The following is a 14,503-nucleotide window of genomic DNA, read 5'->3' as shown; positions in this document are numbered from 1 at the left end:
ACACTAGCAGGGCTTGTTCTCCAGCCTCTTTCGCTTGCCTCTGAGCCATCGTCTCCCTTAGCAAACTCAGAGCCTTGGGTGACTCTGTGGCACTAGGGTGACTCATGCTGGTGGGGGTGGGAGAACCACAAATCCGAGTCACCTTCTGGGGAAAAAATAAATAGCACCAAATGACTATGGTATTAGTTCCACATGAGAAGAGAAAGATGATCTTTGGAGAGTGGGGTTGTAGGTAATTTTTTTAAACCCAAAATTTTACAGTTTCTATCAGTTGACAATGTATCACTTGTTATTTGAAAGCCAATTTATTATGTAGAAAAAGAAAGAAGAGAGGCCAGAACTCAGCCCTCTCCGGGTGGTTGGCTTCTGCTGGTACCAGCTTTCGCTGCAACAGGCATAATGATGACTAATTCTCGAAGACTGCTGGTAGAACGCGTGCTCGTCCCTTTCTCAGGGCTTTCTGTGCTGTGTTAGCTCATTTAATCCTCACCAGGTCCCAGAGCTGAGGAGTGGCAGGCTAGAGTTCTGCCTCTCAACCACGTACTCTGCTGCTTTTCTGAAAATTGTTTCCAAGCCCCTTGTGGATGAAAGGCCCGTCCTGCCTTCCCCCTCCTGCAGTGAAAATGGCCTCCGTTCTGGGCGGCAGGCTCACTCAGGGTTGGGGCTGGGAGCGGGGGAAGTCGAGGAGACTGGACAGGAGGTTCCCACAGTTGTCTGAATCCTTGGAATCCCAGACAAAACGCATTCTTCTGCTCCTGTCAGCGCACAGACCCAGCGGCCTAGCCCCCAGGCTCTTGGGACTCTCGTGGTACATGTGGGTAGAGAGGGGTGGCTGGCTATTGGAGGGCTGTAGACAGTCCAAGCCTTGTGGTTAACAAATGTGTGACTTCAAATCCCAGCTCTACTATTTACCGGGCGTGAGACCTTTGGCAAACACCTTATCTTTGTGAGTCTCAGTTTCCTCATCAGCAAAATGAAGATCTTGCTGGGACTGCCCTGATGATCCAGTGTTTAATAAGACTCCACGCTTCCATTGCAGGGGGCACAGGTTCGATCCCTAGTCAGGGAACAAAGATCCTAAATGCCACTAGGCATGGCCAACAAAAAATAAATAATACCTTCCTCTGCAAAAAAAAATTTTTTTATAAAATAAGTAAGTCTTGAAAATATGAAGATCTTAGCAGCTGTCAGGGTCTAATGGCATATCATATGCAAAGCTCTGAGCATAGTGTCTGACATGTGATGAGCACTCATTAAGTGATGATTATTCTCTTTGTTATTCAACAAGCATTTAGGGAGCAACTACTTTATGCCTAGCACCATGCCAACAGCAGACCCTTATGGAGGTCCCAGAGCCCAGGAATTGCACCTCCAGGCCCCAAACATCCACAGATGTTAAGAATCTAGCAGAAGCAAGAAGCCAGAGGTAGCAACCCTCTGAATGGGGCTTGAGTGCAACCTACCTCAGTCTCATGGGGTGCCCTGGCTGACACCTGATTTATAAACATTAGGGAAGCAAATGCCCTTTCTTCCTGGGTGGCAGAAGTTTGACTTGGTCAAAGGTTGGGGGGCACAATGTATCCAGGTCTCAGGGGGAAATTGTGTCTGGTCTGAGCTGAGAATGGCTTACCTATTCTGTTTTGCCAGCAAAGAATTTGTTCAGAGTTACTCAGGGAGTAGCTGGCAAGACTAGTTTTTCAGTTGGTGAGGTTTGGAGTGAGTGTATGACTCCATTTTGACAAACAAGGATAGCAGGACCTCTGTCAAAACATTCTGAATGGAATTCATGTTTACACATAAAGTGCTTAGAACAGTCACTGGCATTCAGTTATATTCACCATATATGATTGGTATTAGCTGACTGATTCGGAGAAGGCAATGGCACCCCACTCCAGTACTCTTGCCTGGAAAATCCCATGGACAGAGGCGCCTGGTAGGCTGCAGTCCACGGGGTTGCTAAGAGTTGGACACGACTGAGCAACTTCACTTTCACTTTTCACTTTCATGCATTGGAGAAGGAAATGGCAACCCACTCCAGTGTTCTTGCCTGGAGAATCCCAGGGACAGGGGAGCCTGGTAGGCTGCTGTCTATGGGGTCGCACAGAGTTGGACACGACTGAAGTGACTTAGCAGCAGCTGACTAATTTTATCTTTCTCTCCCATCACCCTTTCCTTCCTTGTTTCAGCTACTTTACACACTCTTTCTGAGTCTTAAACCACTATTTACAAACTCTTAAATAGCTATCTATATTTTCCAATCTCTCTTGCAGCAGCTCTAGTCATATGACTAAGTTCTAGCCAATGGAATATAAGTAGAGTGGTTTTTAGCTTCTAGGATTTGCCCTTAAACAAGATTGTGGCTTTCTTCTCCCCTTTTATTTTTCCTGCTAGATGAAATGAAGGCATGATGATGTGAGCTGGAGCAGCCATTTTGGGCCATGAGGCAAAGCTGCAGAGGGTTTGGGGCTAACAAGATAGAAAAAGTCTAGGTTCCTAATGATTGTGGTACTACCATACCAGCCTGAATCTGGGACATTCCTGAACATTCATATGACAGACAGAAACTTCAAACTTCCCTCTTGTTTAGGCTCCTGTTGTTTTGGGTATCTGTCCCTCATCGCTGCAATGAATCTAAAGCAGTTCAGGTACAGAACTTGGATTTCGACCCAGGCTTGATTGCCCCTGAGGCACTCTACCGTGCAGATCTGCAGACTACCTGAATCAGAATCATAGATGGGGAGTTGGGTTAAAATGTGTATTCCTGAGTCCCACATCAGCTCTGTTTTAAGCAAGGTGCCCACCCGGAGGAGTTCTGATGTTTGCTCTCAAGTCTGAGAACATGAAGTGTCATTCTGTCTCCTCCAGTAGATTCTAAGAAAATCAGGAGTCCATTCTGTTCCCTCGGTGGGACTAAAGGCAGGAGAAACTCAGGGACCTAAAGTAACAGGGGAGTCGGGGTGGAGGGGAGCTCATGGACAGAGGTCAAGAGTCTGGAGCCTTAGGTAATTTGCATCCATCCCCGAGGCTGGAGCCATGCCACCCTCTCCTTTGACGCAACTCTTTCTGGGCCGTGGTGAAGGGGGCTGGATGGCGTGGAGGATCAGCCACACCCCTGCTCTCTCACGTGGCAGTTGCTCCAAAGCTGGGTTCGTCTGAGGCCCCAAATGTCTCTGACATATTGAGATGCCCTTCTGGAGCCCAGGACAAACCCCAGGCGGCAAATCTCAGCTTCAGAGCCAGGGTTTGAGTGCAAAGCTGTTTCCCCTTCTGCCAGCCACTGTTCTCCTTTTGAGAAACAGCTCATGCCTTTCATAAGCTGGTGGGCCCCAGGGGAGACTCAAAGCCCGACACGAGGCACCTGGGGACCATGTGACAAGAGCCGCATGCTGTCTGACCTTGCCACAAGGTCAGGCGTGCCCAGCAACATCTGTTGTCAAGGGGAGAGAGCACGCAGGGAGGCGGACTGGGCCCAGGCTCGTCCTGAAGCCCAGGAGAGCTATTGAGCAGGCGGCTGACTCCCTGGAGGCCCTTCTCCAGCTTCCTGCTGCCCTTCCCTCCACCTATACATCAGACGAAGGTCCCTGCAGCCCAGCTGCCCAAGGATCGAAAACTTGAGCCTGCACCATGTGAAGAGCTTGGGGGACACTTGGTACAATACTGGTGAAGGTAGAACTCACGGGCAGGGCACCCACAGGCACCAGGTCCCTGATGAGGCTGGAGGTACCATGGGGCACAGGGACCCTTGTTCTCCCTTTCATAGGGGAGTGTTAGAATGACCTTGGGGTGATGGAGTGATGAGTGACTGCCAAGCGATCTGACCTTAAGCATCAGCTCTCTGGGGAAGTGCTGGCTTAGAAGCCTGTGCCCTACCTTGCCCACATCCCACGACAGGCTGGTTCAGGCACAGCCCCTCCTTCAGGGACCGGGAGCCACTGGTCCCCGCTTGCTAGTTGCCAGGCAACCCAGGATGAGACTTCGAGGTCATTTTGCAGACAATCCTGAGCTCTCTCCACAGCCTGCTAACAGATGGTTCCTCTAGCAGCCAGCCCCAGCCAGGAATCGATCGCTGTGGTGCTGCAGCCTGATTTCCGGCGGCGACAGTGACGAGAAATCTTTCCAGGGCTTCTAGCAGTACCTTTTGTGTCTGTTTGGCATGGAAGGAGAGGCGGCCTGGGGTCAGGCTCTGTGTCAGCTCTGGGCAGTGGCTGGCGGTCTTGCCAGGTGGGCAAGGACTTGGAAGGAGGGAGATGGGAGGATGGATGACAAGGAGGTGCTGTGTGGCTGGACCCTCAGGACTGGCCCAGACTGCAAGAATGATTGTCCCAGGTGGCTGTCCACCTGAAAGTAGGCTCAATATTCAGGGGACACCTGTGGGTGTCCCTTCTCTGCTTTTGGTGGCAGTGGTTTAGTTGCAAAGTTGTGTCCGACTCTTACGACCCCATGGATTATAGCCCGCCAGGCTCCTCTGTCCATGGAACTCTCCAGGCAAGAATACTGGAGTGGGTAGCCATTTCCTTCTCCAGGGGAATCTTCTTGACCCAGGAATCGAATCCCGGTCTCCTGCACTGCAGAAAGATTCTTTACCAACCGATCTACAGGGAGCTATAAGTCTCTGTTTTTAGGACCTAGCCAAAATTTGAGAAAATATTGCAATATCCACTAGGGCTTACATTTGATATTTCTAATTGCGGTGAGAATTAAATTTCAGGACAAGAGATACAGACCATTTGTGTGCTTTTCCCTGTCTTGTTATCCTGACCTAAGATAATGCTAGCAACATTTAGCATCTATTCCTTGGGGACGGAACTGGTCAAAACTAGACTGTGACTCTGAACTCTGAATTACTTGAGGCAGCTTCAGAGGTGACATCTCAGCATGACTTTCTTGCCTTCTTTGAGGCACGAAGAGCTTCAGCTTTCTGACAGAAATGTTAAACTGCAAGCCAGCACTTTTTTTTTTTCTCCCCAGGACAAGGACAAATTCCCTTAAGAATTTTGCAAACATTACATGTTCTCTTTCCCCTTGTTGCAATATGTATAATTTATCTTCTGGTGTAACTTGCTTAATAGTCATAGTTTGTTAATTCCATCTGCTTCCCAAGAGGAGGACAAATTGTTACATGGTTATATCCTGGGTTCTGAGAATCTGCCATAAGCCACAACTGGTCAAGAATCTCATCCATGGAGGGGCAGCAATTTGTCCTCCTGCAAGAGAACCTTATTGTAGAATTGGATTGACTTTCCCATCCCCCCTCTGCACCTCCATTCTTTCTTTTTTTCTTAAAAAAAAAAAAAAAAAGCAACTGATAGCTTTTTTTTTTGGTTGTGCTGAGTTTTCATTACTACACTCGGCCTTTCTCTAGCAGCATTGAGTGGGGGCTATTTTTTGTTGTGGGCTTTCCTGGTAGCTCAGATGGTAAAGAATCTGCCTGCAATGCAGGAGACCTGGGTTTGATCCCTGGGTTAGGAAGAGCCCCTGGGAGGCAGGGATGGCAACCCACACCAGTATTCTTGCCTGGAGAACCCCATGGACAGGGAGATGGGCAGGCTACAGGGAATGCGCAGGTCGCAAAGAGTCGGCCACAAATGAGTGACTAGCACACACGGTCGTGCTGCTCGGGTTCCTCTGGCTGCGGAGCTCTATCCCAGGGTGCGTGGGCTCAGCAGTTGCGGTTCATGGGCTTGTGGAATCTTCCGGACCAGGGGTTGAACCCATGTCCCCCTTGCATTAGCAGGCAGATTCTTTACCATGGAGCCACCAGGAAAGTTCCGCACCTCCATTCTTAAACTTACTGAATGGCAGTGTTGGGCCTTGTCTTACACAGCCTGCCCCCCTCACCCAGAAGCTCATGTTTCTGTGAAGACCAAAGATGTACACAGACAGCCCAGCGCCCACGGGGTTCACTGGTCTTTCCTTGTGCCCCTCACCCAGGCCTTAGACAACAGCTTGGTTGGGTCCCCTCTCTCCCCAACAGCACCTTTCAAAAGTGGTTCATGGTGGTGTGTCAGAGTTTGGGTCTGGCGTCTGACCTCTTGGATTCCAGTTCCGACACAATGATTACTTACTAAAGGTGTGTGTATGTGTGTGTGTCTATGTGTGAGTTACTTAGTCTTTCTGTGGCCACAGTTTCCTCCTCTATAAAAGGGCAAAAAGTACCTAAATCTTATGACTTGTTGTTGAAATTAAATGTAGAACTGAAACCATGAAATTTCTAGAAGAAAACGTAGGAGAAAATTTTATAATCTGAAGGTCAGCCAAGGTTTCTTAGACTGGACACAGCAAGCAATAATTATATATATATTAAAAAAAAACCAGCAGTAAATTAATCTTCACCACAATGTAAAACTTTTGCTCATCAAAAGCCATCTTTAAGAAAAAGAACAGACACATCACAGAGAAGAATAAAATATTCACAAATCCCAAATCATGACAAATGACTTATTTCCAGAAAATATGGAATTTCTAAAACTCAATAATTAAAAGACAAATACCCAATTTAAAATGGGCAAGCAGTTTGAACATATACTCACAAAGAAAGACAGGCTCATGGCCACTAAGCATAAGACAAGATGTTCAATATCGTTAGTCATCCAGGGAATGTAAATTAAAGCCACAGTGAGATACCACAGCACAATGGATTTGACTGTGTACTTACAGTAGAATACGAACCAATAAAGTAGAAGGGACTATTGATAGACGGCAAAAACGTGGACAAATCTTAGAAACAGGCTGAGGGAAGGAAGACAGACACAGAGAGCACAGTAGTGTATGATTCCACTTATATGAAGTTCTAGAACAGGTACAACCAGTCTATGGATTAAAAAAAATTACTACAGTGTTTGCCTTGGGACTGGGGGCAAGAGCGGTTGAGAACAGACTAGGAAGGAGCATTAGGGGATTTCCCAGGTGGTGCTAGGGGTAAGAAACCCACCTGCCAACACAGGAGGGAGCATGAGGGAATTTTCTAGGGTGATGGAGATGCTCTATATATTGATGAGGAGGATCTGGGTAACACAGATATACACATTTGCCTTAATTCATTTAATGGCACACTTGTAATCTGTGTGTTTCAGTTCAGTTCAGTCGCTCAGTCATGTCCAACTCTTTGTGACCCCATGGACTGCAGCACGCCAGGCTTCCCTGTCCATCACCAACTCCTGGAGCTTGCTCAAACCCGTGTCCATCAAGTTGGTGATACCATCCAACCATCTCATCCTCTGTCGCCCACTTCTCTTTCTGCTCTCAGTCTTTCCCAGCATCAGGGTCTTTTCCAATGAGTCAGTTCTTCCGCATTAGGTAGCCAAAGTGTTGTGAGTGCATTTCAGTGAGTCTAAAATTTATCTCCAAAGTAGAAAAGAGGCAGAAGACATGAAGAGATGACTTTCCAAAAAGGACGTGCAGATGGCCAACAGGCACATGAAAAGATGCTCAGCATCACTAATCATCAGGCACACGCCAATCAAAACCACAATGAGATATCACCTCACACCAGTCAGAACAGCAATCATCAAAAAAAGCACAAATAACAAAGGTTGGCAGCGTGTGAAGAAAAGGGAACCCCATACACTGTTGGTGGTGGGAATGTAACTTGGCGTAGCCACTATGGAAGAAGACGATGTGGAAGTTTCTCAAAAAACTAGAAGCAGAACTACTATATGAACCAGCCACTCTGCTCCTGGGTATATACCTGAAAGGAACATAAACACTAATTTGAAAAGATCCATGCATCCCAGTGTTCTTTATAGCAGCATTATTTACAACTGCTAGGATATAGAAGCAAACTAAGTGTCCATCAACAGATGAGTGGATAAAGAACATGTGATGATGTGTGTGTGTGTGTGTGCGTGCGTGCATGTGTGTGTGTAATGGAATACTACTTAGCATAAAAAAAGAATGGCGATTTTGTCATTTGCAACATCATGGATGGGCTTGGAGGGTATCATACTGTGTGAAATAAATCAGAGAAAGACTAACGCTGTAGGATATCACTTATACATGTAATCTAAAAAATACAACCAACAATGAATATAACAAAAGAGAAACAGTCTCACAGATACACAGAACAAATTAAGTGGTTACCAGTGGGGAGAGAGATCAGGGTAGGGGCAATGTAAGGATAGGGGATTAAGAGGTACAAACTATTGTGTACAAAATAAAGTGCAAGGGTATATTGTACAACACAGGGAATATAGCTAGTATTTTATAATAACTATAAATGGAGTTTAACCCCTAAAAATGGTGAATAACTATATTGCATACCTGTAACATATAATATTGTACCTCAGTTATACTTCAATAAGAGAACAGCAAAAAAGAACTGCAAACAAATATTAAACTCTAGTCAGTGCTATTCATGCTGAAGTGTTTAGGAATGAAGTGTACTGATACCTGCAAATTACTCAAATGCATTAAACATAAGATGTATTGTTATTCACAATAGTCAAAAGGTGGAAGCAATCCAAGTGTCCATTAACAGATGAATGGATAAACTGTGATATAGACACACAATGGACTATTATTCAGCCTTAAAGGGAAGGAAATTATGACATGTGCTACAACCTGAATGAACCGTGAAGAAATTTTGCTAAGTGAAATAAGCCAGTCACAAAAGGACAAAAACCTCTATGATCCCATGCATGTGAGGCTCTTAGAGCAGTCAAAATCACAGGGACAGAAATAACGGTAGTTCCCAGGGGCTGAGAGTGGAGAGGAATGGGAGTTATTACTTAATGGGAATAGAGTTTCAGTTTTGCAAGAGGAAAAAAGTATGGAGACAGTTACACTGTGAATGTACTTAAGGCCACAAACTTGTACACTTGAAAGGGGTTAAAATGGAAACCTTTATGTTACACCTATTTTACCACAATTTAGATAAAGTAAGATGCATTGATGAGTATATAACAGGATAGATGTAAAAATACAGCAACATGTTAACAATCGTGGAATTCAGGTGGTGAGTATATATGCATTCATTGCGCAGTTTCTTCAACTTTTCCGTGTGTTTGAAATTTTTCATAATAAACATTGGGGAAAATTGTATGTAGAAAAATAGTAAGAATATAAATTAGTACAACGTTCCTGGAGAAAAGAAATTAGCAGCATTTATCAAAAGACTTGACCCATTAATTTGCCTATTCTAAGGGAATAATTGGAAGAGAGAATAAAGATGTGTGTAAAATTGGAGTTGTGACTTTAATTCTTGGCAGAATTTGGCAGGGAGGCCTGGAATTTTCTTTCCTCTTTTTTAAAAAAATATTTATTTATTTATTTGTCTGTGTCAGGTCTTCATTGGAATATGAGGGATCTTTATGGTTGTGGCATGTGGAAACTTGTTCCCTGACCAGGGATCAAACCCGGGCCTGCTGCACTGGGGGTGTGGCATCTCAGGCTCCGGATCACTAGGGAAGCTCCTGGAATTTTCTTTGTAGGAAGGTATTTAACTATTGATTCAATTCCTTGACTCATGTGGTGAGCAAACTCTAAGATGACCCCCAAGATTCTCTGCCTCTTGGTATCAAGCCTTTGTGTAATCTGCTGCCCTTGAGTGTGGGATTTGCTCTTAACTGACAGAATATGACGAAGGGGACGAATGTCACGTCCATGATTTGGTCATATAAGAGTGTAATTTCTTTTTCCTAAAAAAAAAAACCATTCATTTGTTTATTATTTATTTTTGGCTGCACTGAGTCTTTGTGGGCTTTCTCTAGCGGCGATGACTCGGGGCTCCTCTCTAGGTGCCGTGTGCCGGCTGCTCGCTGTGGCGATATGTCGGGGCTCCTCTCCAGGTGCCGTGTGCCGGCTCCTCGCTGTGGTGGCTTGTCTGCTGCAGAGCACAGGCTCTAGAGCTCAGACTCAGTAGCTGTGGACGTGGGCTTAGTTGCCCCAAGGCATGTGGAATCTTCCTGGACCACAGATGGAACCCCTATCCCCTTCAGTGGGAGGCAGATTCTTTTTTTTTTTAATTAATTAATTTAATTGGAGAATAATTACTTTACAATATTGTGGAGGTTTTCACCATACCTTGACATGAATCAGCCCTGGGTGCACCTGTGTCTCTGCACCCTGAACCCCCCCAGGAGGCAGATTCTTAACCTTGACCATCAGGCAAGCCCAAGATTCTGTCTGTCTGCCAGACTCTCCCTGTGGCCTTCCTGGCTTGCACCCTCTGGTGAGGTAAGTGGCTGTCCTGGAGAGGTTCACGTGTCAAGAAACAAATGGTGGCCTCAGGTTCACAGCCATCTGGGAACTGAAGCTCAGAGTCCAACAACCGTTGAGACGCTGGATTCTAACAACCATGCCAATCTACAAGTAGACTTTCCCCAGCTGAGCCTTCAGATGAGCCCTAGCCCTGGCCAACGACTGCAGCCTTGTGAGAGATTCTGAGACAGAGCACCCAGCTAACATGTGCCCAGACTCCTAACCCACAGAGATCATGAGATAATAAGTGTGTGTTTTTAAGTTTCTAAGCTTGTTGTAATTTGTCACATAGCAATAAGTTACTAGTTGTAGAACTGATCAGATATCTTGTTTCTTTTTGATTTGGCTTTGGAAGGTAATAGTTCTCTAGACATTTGTTCACTTAGCCTCAATTTTCAAATACATTGGCAGAAAGTTGTTCTGTTTAAGAACTTGATTGTAAAATAAAACTCACATACAGAAAGGTGCGTAAAACATAAACGCATAGTATAATGTACAATTATAAAGCAGACATCTGTCTAATCACCATTCCAGTCAAGAAATAGAATATTGCCAGGGCCACAGGAATCCCCACGTGCCCCTCCTCAGTCACATCCCCCTCTTTCCTCTTAGGGATAACCATTCTTGTATTTAAGGTCATCTCTGCCTGGTGTTATGGCTTCCCAAGTGGTGCTGGAGGTAGAACCTGCCTGCCAGTGCAGGAGACATAAGAAACACTGGTTCACTATGGAGAACAGTGTGGAGATTCCTTAAAAAATTGCAAATAGAACTACCTTATGACCCAGCAATCCCACTGCTGGGCATACACACCGAGGAAACCAGAATTGAAAGAGACACATGTACCCCAATGTTCATCGCAGCACTGTTTATAATAGCCAGGACATGGAAACAACCTAGATGTCCATCAGCAGGTGAATGGATAAGAAAGCTGTGGTATATATACACAATGGAGTATTACTCAGCCGTTAAAAAGAATTCATTTGAATCAGTTCTGATGAGATGGATGAAACTGGAGCCGATTATACAGAGTGAAGTAAGCCAGAAAGAAAAACACCAATACAGTATACTAACACATATATATGGAATTTAGGAAGATGGCAATGACGACCCTGTATGCAAGACAGGGAAAGAGACACAGATGTGTATAACGGACTTTTGGACTCAGAGGGAGAGGGGGAGGGTGGGATGATTTGGGAGAATGACATTCTAACATGTATACTATCATGTGAATTGAATAGCCAGTCTATGTCTGACGCAGGATGCAGCATGCTTGGGGCTGGTGCATGGGGATGACCCAGAAAGATGTTATGGGGAGGGAGGTGGGAGGGGGGTTCATGTTTGGGAATGCATGTAAGAATTAAAGATTTTAAAATTTAAATAATAAAAAATTAAAAAAAAAAAAAAAGAAACACCGGTTCATTCCCTGGGTCAGGAAGATCCCCTGGAGGGGGGAATGGCAAGCCACCCAAGTGTTCTTGCGTGGAGAGTGGGCTACAGTCCATGGGGTCACAAAGAACTGGGCATGACTGAAGTGACTTAGTATGCACTCACTGCCTAGTGTCATAGTTTTAATGTTCGATATAGCTTATCCATCCTTATATAATACAGTTTAGACTTTTCTGGTATGGAATTTTAAACAAATGGAACCATTCCTCGTATATCTTTTGCGTTTTGTTTGCTTCTTTCACTCAGCATGGGATTTATATCATTAATCCGTGTTATTATGAAGTTCTAGTTTATTGTCATTGCTGTTTAATACTCCATGGTTTGATTATAAACAAAATTTACTCCGCTACTTTATTATTGATAGGCATTTTGATTTTTCCAGTTTGAGGCTCCATAAATAATTCTCCTCGGAGCGTTTTGGTGCATGTCTCCTGATGAAGAATCCATGTACTTAGAGCATTTTTTCCAGTGGGGATGTTCCAGGGTCACAGGATATGAGTATTTTTACCACTTTACTTCCCCCCAGGCTTCCCCCCAGAGTACTTGGGCTAATAGTCACCAGGGGTGTATGAGAGTTCCAGTTGCACCATATCTTTGTTACTACTTAGTCTCGTCACACTTTTGAATTTTACCCAACTGGTGTATGTGTATAGTAATATTTCTTATACTTTTTGTTTTGTCTTGATTATTATGGAGTTAAGCACTTTTCCATGTATTTACTGGCTATTTGGATTTCCTTGTCTTGTAAAGTATGTTTTGAACTTATTTGTCCATTTTCTATTTGGTGGGTTTGTCTTTTCTTATTGAGTTCTTTATATATTCAAGATAGGACTCCTTCATCAGTTAAATGTGTTCAAGTATTATCCCATTGTATGGCTTGTCCTTCCATTCTCTTGATGGAGTTTCTGGATTGTGATAAAATCAATTGTATCTATTTTTTCCACTGCGGTCACTCATGGTAATTTGTTCCCTTGTCTGCATGATTAACAGTTCATGTTTTTAAAAACACGATTTGTTGAAATTTTGAAGCTCCGGATGATGGTGCATTCTTTTGGAGGGCATTTGCTTCTATCAGAAGCTAGGGGTATTACCAGCCCGGGATCATTTTAAAATAAATTTACAATCTGAATATTTGAGACCATGATAGATGATGTGAACTTCTGCACAAGGGACAGTTCAGAAAGCAACTTCTCAGGGATATGGTTTCTTTCTCCCCGGTCTTTTTGGAACCAAGACGTATTTCCTCTTAGTCCCAGGGTGAGGGCAGTATGGGATTGGTTTCTGCTGGTTCACTCTTACACTGAGAGTATGGTCCCTTGGGGTCTCTTATCAGCTTCTCCTTCTTGGATGGGTTCTAAGTTTTGTAGACCATCAAACCCAAAGTTCATTAGATATCAAACCCACAGATGGCAAAAGACCTCAGAGAAAAACAGTTCCAGACCTTGATTAACCTCACTCATTTCACTTAGATTTTGCCTAGTTTTTCATCATAAGCTTGTCAGAATTCAAGGATGCTTATTCATTATAAGCATCTTCCTAAAATATCTTCTTTTCAGGAAGATGCTTTTAGGAAGATGCTTATCAGAAACTTTACTCCCAAAGACTGATGTACTAAGATGTTAACTGGCAAACTAGTCCAAAGACATAAAAATTGCTAGGTAGTGTTCAAAAAGGGGGAACGTATTAAATTATACTATCACATATGACAATTACAATGCCCATTTTCTCAAGCATCCCCTATGGCGAAGACTGTCAGATGTCCATCTAAATCTGTTGTCTCCTTCTTTGTATTAGTAGTAGAGTTACTTTGCTGCCCAGCTAGAAACTGCACTTCCTGGCCTCCCTCGTAGCCAGGTGCGCCTACACAATATGCTATTATCAGCGGATGTGAGCGGAAGTGATGGGGTCACCTTCAAGCCTGTGCTTTCACATTCAGATGCATTCCCCTTCATGCCCTTTTCCCTTCCATTGGGCTAAACATGGGCCATAAGTTGACCATGAAGTTGAAGACAACAGCTTAGGAGATGTCAGAGCCACAGGATGGGAGGGACCTGGTCCCTGAATGACTGCAGGGAGCGCAGTGGCCCCAACAACCTGGACCACTTATCTCAAGATTGTTGCGTCCGTCCGTGCTAAGTTGCTTCAGTCGTGTTGCTTAAATTGGTCTTTGCGACCCTATGGACTGTAGCTCACCGGGCTTCTCTGTCCATGAGATTCTCCAGGGAAGAATACTGGAGCAAGATTGTTATATGAGGAAAAAAACCACTCATGTTGAGTTGCTGTATTGTGGGATATCTTTGTTATATAGCTCCTTTGCCTTTCCCCCGAGCTAATACACACCTGCTTGATAATGCTTCCCTCTCATGAAGATATCCGGTCCATTGACCTCAGCTCTTCTCCCATCTTTAGTTCTCTTGGAATCTCTACATGATTCTATGGTTTCTTATGCTAATCACATCTTTCATTTCATTTCCTTTTATTTCATATTTCTTACTCGGCAAAATTCATCCTTCTGGTGCCTGTGCTCAAGTATCTGAAGATCACTGATAACATCATACAATTAGGCTGACTGGTTTCCTGTTCTCAAACATCGAATGGACTCAACATGGAAAATTCTACTTTGTTTTCTGAATAAGCACAATTTCCTTCTTCTCTACACTCTGAAGATTACTGTTTCATTCTTTTGCCTCGTTCCTCAAATTTTCTACCTCCTTTTCGAAGCTTATTCTTGTTTGATGAACTTCCCTCATTCTTTCCTAGGAGAACTGAAGCCTTCAATCACACTGCCATACTTCATCTTCCTGCCACTAAACCTGCAAACCCACCTGCTCCTGGCCCTGGGGAAAGCCCTGGAGAAGCT

The sequence above is a fragment of the Ovis aries genome, chromosome 2 (assembly GCF_016772045.2).
Source record: "Ovis aries strain OAR_USU_Benz2616 breed Rambouillet chromosome 2, ARS-UI_Ramb_v3.0, whole genome shotgun sequence".
Classification (NCBI taxonomy): domain Eukaryota; kingdom Metazoa; phylum Chordata; class Mammalia; order Artiodactyla; family Bovidae; genus Ovis; species Ovis aries.
The sequence above is the reverse complement of the archived record's forward strand: the minus strand, read 5'-3'. Positions refer to the sequence as shown.